This window comes from Chlamydotis macqueenii, chromosome 2, assembly GCF_036417535.1.
Source record: "Chlamydotis macqueenii isolate bChlMac1 chromosome 2, bChlMac1.mat, whole genome shotgun sequence".
Taxonomy (NCBI): domain Eukaryota; kingdom Metazoa; phylum Chordata; class Aves; order Otidiformes; family Otididae; genus Chlamydotis; species Chlamydotis macqueenii.
The window spans coordinates 37638636-37646086 of record NC_141557.1 but is presented as its reverse complement, the minus strand read 5'-3'; positions in this window follow the sequence as shown (position 1 = coordinate 37646086).

Here is a 7451-nt window from a genome sequence, read left to right as displayed (position 1 = left end):
AATGACTCTCTCCTTTGTTTTAAGCAACAGATGTTCTAAAATTTTAGAAGCGAATACTAAGTCAAGGAAAAACAGGACAAAATCCTGAGCCAAACCCAGTCCACAGATGCTCAGCTGGATAACCTCACAAAACTAGAATCTATAATGCCTTGGTAAGGGTTGTGCTTTTATAGCAACTACACTAGAATCATGCTAGTTTTGCGGGAAGAAGACAATACTCGCTATTTCCATGACAAAATGTAAAAAACTCCTTTTTTTTTTTCTTGGAATAGTATTTATATTGTCACTTCCAGGACATTTATCTTCCACTTAATAGCAAACAGGAGATCGTTCAGAATACTTCCAGTTAGGATCATAAAAGAAGAGTAAAGAAGGTAAAAAAACACCCTCCCCCAATCTGGCTTCTGCTCTATTTTGGAGTATTAAGACTAGTTTTAGTTTCAAGAGTTGTTAAAAGGAGAATTACTCTCTTTACACTTAAGAAATAGTGGTACTAACCTGTTGCCACTCTCAAGGCCAAACACTAATCCATTTTATTGAAGAAGATATTAAGTAGTATTTTCCCTTCATTGTTGGACCACATTTTGAAGGTCTCAGCTATTTCAAATAAAAAGATTTGATATGGTATTGTAGAGCATCTCTTTTATTTAAGTAAGCAGGCATCAGTTGAACGAAAGCCCATGCATATTCTTACCTTTAGATAATACAGCAACTCCACTAGCTTTAACAAAATCCCACCGATAGTGAACATAAATACATCTTCCATGATCGGGGCTTTGTTATTGCAGTTACATAAACCAGCTCTGGGTCCAGGTATATCTAGTGTAGCATTCTACTTTTGATTATTAATATCTGCATCTGAAAAAGGTGAACGCTTGGTACACTGTTAAAAACAAGATCTATACATTACAAGATGTAAAATCCCATGGGGCAAAATAGTTTACTTGGTATATATACTTATCAATTTAGCTTTGTACTTCAATTTTTCATCCTAAACAAGTATAATTCTTATGCCTTGCTATTAAAGAAAAAACAAAAACCAAACCTCAAAACTTACTAAACTAGCCCAGTCTGAGGTTGCGTTTATTTTCCCGAAGTGTCTTTTAAGTTTCCCCTCTACCTGAAAGTTTCCAAAATCTGTATCTGTTCTGAACATTTGATACCAGTGACAAACAACAAATTTCTAGTAGAAGTGTCTTATTATTGTAGAACCAGAAGGGCTTCTAGAGAGATTTCCTTCTAGAAAGGTCTTGGGCAACTGGTGAACAGGCAGTGGGCTGGTTTTCTGTACTGGCAGTAAGAGATGAGATGGAAACAGCTTGCTTTAGAACCACTATGTAACACTGGTTCATGAAAAAAACTTCAGCTTTTGTCTCAAAGTGAGTGAAAGGCTCTTCAACAACACACCCCTCTCAAACCTCAACAAAGCAAGTGCATGCTCGTTCGTGTCCAAAATGACAGGAGCGTGCTACTACCACAGGCAAGGTGCCGCTCAACAACAAGGCCACAAATAACAGTCCCACCTAATGGCCTAACAAAGAGAAAAAGCTACGGTACCCTTTGTCTACAGACACTCTCCTAAAACACAGACGACACAAGAGCTGACCTGTGAAAGGCGGGAGGGGGCGAGCAGCCACAGCAGCCCTCAGACCGCGCCGGTGCCAGCTGTGAGTGAGAGGGCGGCGAGGGCGGGCGTGGCCTCTGCCCGCCCCTTCCCGCTGGGGCTACTTAAGGAGAAGAGCAGAACCTGAGGGGAGCTTCCTTTCTCCACCTTTAGAACGAAAAAAAAAAAGAAAAAAAAAAAAAAAAAAGAGGATTGTCTAGTGTCTGTTTCCTCAGAAAAGTTCGTGTTGTTTTTGTTTTAAAGGCCTCGTTTATTTTTAAGTGTGTGGGCGCTGCCTCAGCTTCGGTGGATGATGGTAAGTGGAGGAGGAGAGACGAAAGGGCACGGTGGGATGTGGGGTGAAGGAGATGCGTTTGAATGCTGGAGCTGTAGTGGCTTGCTCGGGTCCCCCCGCGGGGAAGGGAGGTGATAGCTGAGCATTAACTTATTTGCTTGCTCTTAGGGTGAGGAACGGGGATCCCCATAGGCGCAGTAGTGTCGCCTTGTAACGCTGTAAGGGATGCGCTGTTGCCTGGGCTGAACCCCTGAGGGTTACTGTCATTTTTTTTTTTAATATCTTAAAGGTTTTAAAGTTTTAAGAGGAGGCGAGGGATCGAGGTCAGGGAGGGAATACTGCAAGTAAAAAGCCTGTGGCTTGTGTGGGGAAAAGTGTCGGCGCTCGCAGCCGTCCGCGCCGTGCTTTGGTAACGACTTCGCTGCGGGAAGCTCTTCACACCATGAGCGGCCATTTTGTGGCGGCCGTGCCACATGGCGCTGTGCTGCACTGCTGGGCTCGCTCCTCTCTGCGCATGGCCTGACCGGCCGCTCCTCCGCCTGCCCCACCGGGTCGAGGCCACGCAGGCGCCGTGGCTGGGCGCGGGCGGTGCCGGTCGGGTCCGTTTCTTCCCCGCGTGCGTACCCACCGCCGCTTGCCGTTAGCGTCAGGCTGGAGCGCTTTCCCTGGGCGTCGGGGGCTTTCGAACAGCTTCCATTGTCCTCGGAGGGGCGTCTCCCCTTTTGCTCTCCCCTCCTCCCCAAATCTTTCGAGGAGCGTGAAACCCTCTTCTCCCGCGCCTCGTCTGGTAATGAGGTGCGAAGCCCGCAGGACGTGACGCCGCGAAATGGCTGCGGGCCGGCGGTTGGCGGCGGCTCCGTAAGGCGCTCGCTTCAAGTTCCCCGTTTGGTGTGTGTTATGTTTTTGTTTTGTGTTTGGTGTGTTTTTTTTGTCTTTTTACCTGCCAGAAAAAAAAAGAGGTTTCCTGTAGTCCGCTGTGGACTCCGTGTGGTCGGTGGGGGTTACTGCCTGAACTCGCACGTTGCTCCTTCAGCGTGCAAGTTGCTGTTTCTTCTGTAGGAAATTTTTATTTGAAAAATTATATTTGTGGCCGTAACCTAGACACTTTAATAACAACATAAAGGTAGGGCATTAAAAAAAAAAAGCCTTGTAAGTCGTAGCTGTTAGCGAGGAGCGTATGACAGTACTTGACTGACAGCTCCATCTGCTGCCCAGTGGGAAGACTGCATCTCCCTGTGCTGGGAGCCATGTTCTTTCTCTAGGTAGTGTGCTGTCATGGTAACCGATGTCTGCACAGCAGGACGTGTATCAGGAGTTTTAAATGTTTAAATTAAAAAAAGTATTTGATATTTATTTTAAACAGGGAGTGTGTGAGGTCAGGGAAAGACAGGGAGAAGCCTGAGAAACGAGGGACTTGTACTTCTGTGGCCAAAAGAAAACAGAAGGTTTTCCTCTCCTAGGTGTGCATAAAGACTGGGTGATGTTTGTAACTCACTTTGGTAGCTAGATATTTCCACCACCTGGCCCTAACTGCGGTACTCTTCCACTTTTTTTTTTTTCCCCCAAAAGTTAACTAGCCTCATGACTGCTGTAATCAAGGGGTTAATCCAGTTTCCTGGCATCGACTTAAACTTGATGCTTGCTGGAATAATGTAAAGAGCAAACTGAAGAAATTTACCTTGTGGTAAGAGAAAGGGGGGGACACGACACACCTTTTAATTTCAGTAAGCTAAAAAAACTTTGAGTAAGCCCTGAGTTTACTGACATCTAGAAGTTGGATTTCAAAGGTATTGCATGAGATGGATAGACAAATCAACCCCACTTAGGGTATTGTTGAAGAGTTGGGTCACTTGAGTGATGTCTGTAATTTCAGGGTAGGCAGTTCATCAACTATAGATTCTCCAGGTTTTGAAAACTTTATGTAGCTTTAGCTTTGCACACTTTAGCAGCAGTGTGAGTTCTTTGCATGTACTGTATGTACAATCATTTAATGCTATATTAGATAGTAAAATAACAATTACACATTGTGCTGGTAAAACAACTTTGTCTTAGGGCAGTACTTTGTTTGAATGACAGAAGTTTTGCATTGTAGTACTGAAGACTTGAAAAGTGACTTTGAAAAAGGCGATTTTGTCTCCTGTCTTTACTATAAGGCTGTCGTAGTTCAGCCCCGATAGGGACCAGGCTACGCGGTCTCTCTCTCACTCCCCCTACCCTCCGAGAGAATAGGGGGAGATAATATAAGAAAAAAACGGCTCGAGGTCTGAGATAAGGACAGGGATAAATCTTTAAAGTTACCATTATGGGCAAAACAGACTCGACTTGGGGAAAACTTTTCATTTATTTCTAAAACTAGCAGGAGAATGAGACAGAGAACAAGATAACCTCCCCCCACCCCTCCCTCTTCCCAAGCTTAACATTATCTCTACTACTTCCCCCTCCCGAGCAGCACAGGGGGGAAGAGGGAATGGGGGTTGGGGTCAGTTCATCACATGTTGTTTCATGCTGCTGCGTCATTGTCGGGGGAAGAACTCCTCACTTTCCTCCCCTGCTCCACTGTGGGGTCCCACCTATATGCCACAGTCCTTTGTGAAACTGCTCCAGCGTGGGTCATCTCTTCCACAGGGTGCAGTCCCTCCAGAACAGCTGCCCCAGCAGGCCCCCCATGGGCCACAGCCACCTTCAGGTCTCCACCTGCTCCGGCGTGGGGTTCTCCACAGGCTGCAGGTGGATCTCTGCTCCTCCATGGACCTCCATGGACTGCAGGGGGACAACTTGCTCCACCATGGTCGTCACCACAGGCTGCAGGGGAATCTTGGCCAGGAGCCGCATTACTCCTCCCCCTCCTTCTTCACTGACCTTGGTGTCTGCAGCTGTTCCTCTCACAAGAGAAATTCTTCGTAACAGGCTGGCAGACATCTCTGAGGATCTTTTTACATCTCATTCACATTTTATCTCCTCTCTACTTCTTGCAGCCGGGCCGGGCCGAGTTGGGCCCAGTTGGCACACCAGTGAGATGCCAGAGGGTGAGGGCCACGAGGCCTGCGCCTCCCCCTCTCTGCCCCTGCCTGCTCAGCTGTTCCCCATTTTTTTTTGTTTGTTTGTTTTCCCCTTCTTAAATATGTTATTGCAGAGACGTTATCATGGAACATTCTACTACCAATTGGCTCGGCCTTGGCCAGCAGCAGGTCTACCCTAGGCCTGGCTGAGTCCGCTGAACAAAGGGGAGCGACTTCTAGCAGTTTCCTACAGAAGCTACCACCTTAGGCCTCCCCTCACTAAACAAAACCAGAACAGTGCTTTTCTACTGTGCATTTTTCGAAAACCACTCCTTTTCAAGTTCTGAATGTGTGTTAACAGATTTTAAAGCTTATTTTTGATGTTGGCTAACTTGTCAGAATGCCTGAGTAGCCTGTTTACTCTTTCTTTTTGATCCTTATTGTGTAAAAGCATTGAATAAGTGTATTTTCGTTGAAAATTGTGTTCTGCATCATTATTGTAAGAAACTTCCGTGGCAGCCAAGGCCCCTTCTATGACTTGCGTACTGGCAGTATCTGTATGTCTACCCACTTTCTTGTGCTTTGTTCTGGCACTTGAGTATCTCTGCTGTGAGCTGTTTCCTGTTCTAGGTTGCCAGAGAACTTGCATAGCTGAGTGAATACTTCCCTCTTAGCCTGGTTTGCTGAAACAGATCCAGAAAAGTAGAAGCCAAGTTAGGTCAGCTTAAGGTTGCTGTGGAGTTGCAGTCTTGAGACTTCAGTACAAATGCCCTTTAGCTGGGGGTTCAGCCAAATAAGTGGTGTCCTGCTCACCTCTTGCTTAATTTTTGTTGTTATTGTGTTCTTATGCTACCACAACTGTTTATGTAACTGCAGAATGAGCTTGGATCAGAAGTGGATGTGTCTAGAAAGTGCTACAAATTTTTTCTCTTGTGAAACCTACACAGTGATGTAAAGAGCTATCATGGTACAATAGGACGGAAGGGGAAGAGCTACCCTTCTGTTTACAGCAGAAATATTGTATTACACAGTCTTTACTACTATGGAACAGTAGTAGTGGTCTCCAGCTTTGCTGGTGGGTAGAGGGGAGTTCTTGGAGGATAGAGAGAGGAATGACTTGTAACTTCTACTGAGCATTTGCAGTTGGAAACATGGTCAGTAAGTTGAGCATAGGCAACAGTATCTGGTGTGGTGGAACCATATTTTGTCTAAGGTGTAGCTTCGTGAAATGGTGTTAAACTTAGTTGATGGCTTAGTGCTTCTCCGAAGAAGAATAAGCCTCCTCTATCCCCACTTCCTTTTCTGCATCCACTGATCCTGAGGTGGATCTGGTGCTTGTCTGATAGCATAGTAACCTGATTCAGTTCTGTACAATAGCAGAATACTAATTGGGTGTAAAACTACTTACTTTCTGTTAATCTTCCTGCCAAATTGAGTTGATCTAGCTTAATTTGAACTAACAAGTGTTAGGACTTGTGCAGGGGAGGTGCAGGAGAAGGGATGGGGCAAACCTCTCTGGCTTTAGTAATGGTCTGTTAATCTGGTTCAGTTGCATTGAAGTCATATTTGGAAGGCTGAATTCTAGTTTTGGCTTTGTTTAATTGCTAGGCAAATTATGTGCCACATGTATAGCTTGGAGTTTTCTTGCAGTTTTCTTGTTACCTTACTGGATGTCCAGTTTGAATGAGTACTTGTCAGTCACAGCTGCAGTTTAAATGTACATTAAAGATGAAAACTGTTATATTGAAAAATTGAATGCTACCTATTGCAAATTACTAGATTTCAAAATACCAATAACTTGGACTAAATCAAAGTCTGGTGTATCTGGAGTAGGGATAATGCCACACTGGTTGAGCTATAAGGAAAGGCTTATTAGTGTTTTGAAAAGTGCATTAATACACAGGGATGAGTTACACTGAACTGGTCAGGGTAGGTCTTAGCAACCAGGCAAAACATGGCACATAGCTAGAGAAACATGCAGTCAGGAAAGAGTAGAAGGTGAGAGGGGCTAGAGTTTGCAATGCCCATGGTGGTGTTTATATTGTATTTTAGTTCTTGTTAATACCTTGTAAAACACATCTCAAGCCTCATGCAGAGTATGGAACACATCTTTGTTAGTATCAGTAACAAGAAAGGGAATTGCATGTGGTCTGTTCCTCTGAACAGAATACTGAATTACTGTTTTTTTAGGGAGCATTGTATCTTCCTCTGCACTGGATGAATATCTAGCTCCTAGGTTGTGACCAAATGTTTAAGGATCCAGTGGGTGCATCTGAAGCCTGAGTGTGTGAAGGACATCATGGCTGTAGTTGCTCTATATAATCTTAGCATTCTTTGCAGTTCTTCTGCACCTGGGAATGCATGGTTAAGATCCTGCTTTGGTGCAGACAACTCAGAAACGAGTTTGTAGTCAGTCATATTCCTGTTGTAGTTCAATTGATGACACTTTTTTTTTCTGAGAAAATTAATAGTGTGAATATTCCATCAAGGTTCAATTTCCCTTCTTACTACTAACTTGTAGTATAATCCTGTTACCTGTGCTCTAAGGTTGTTT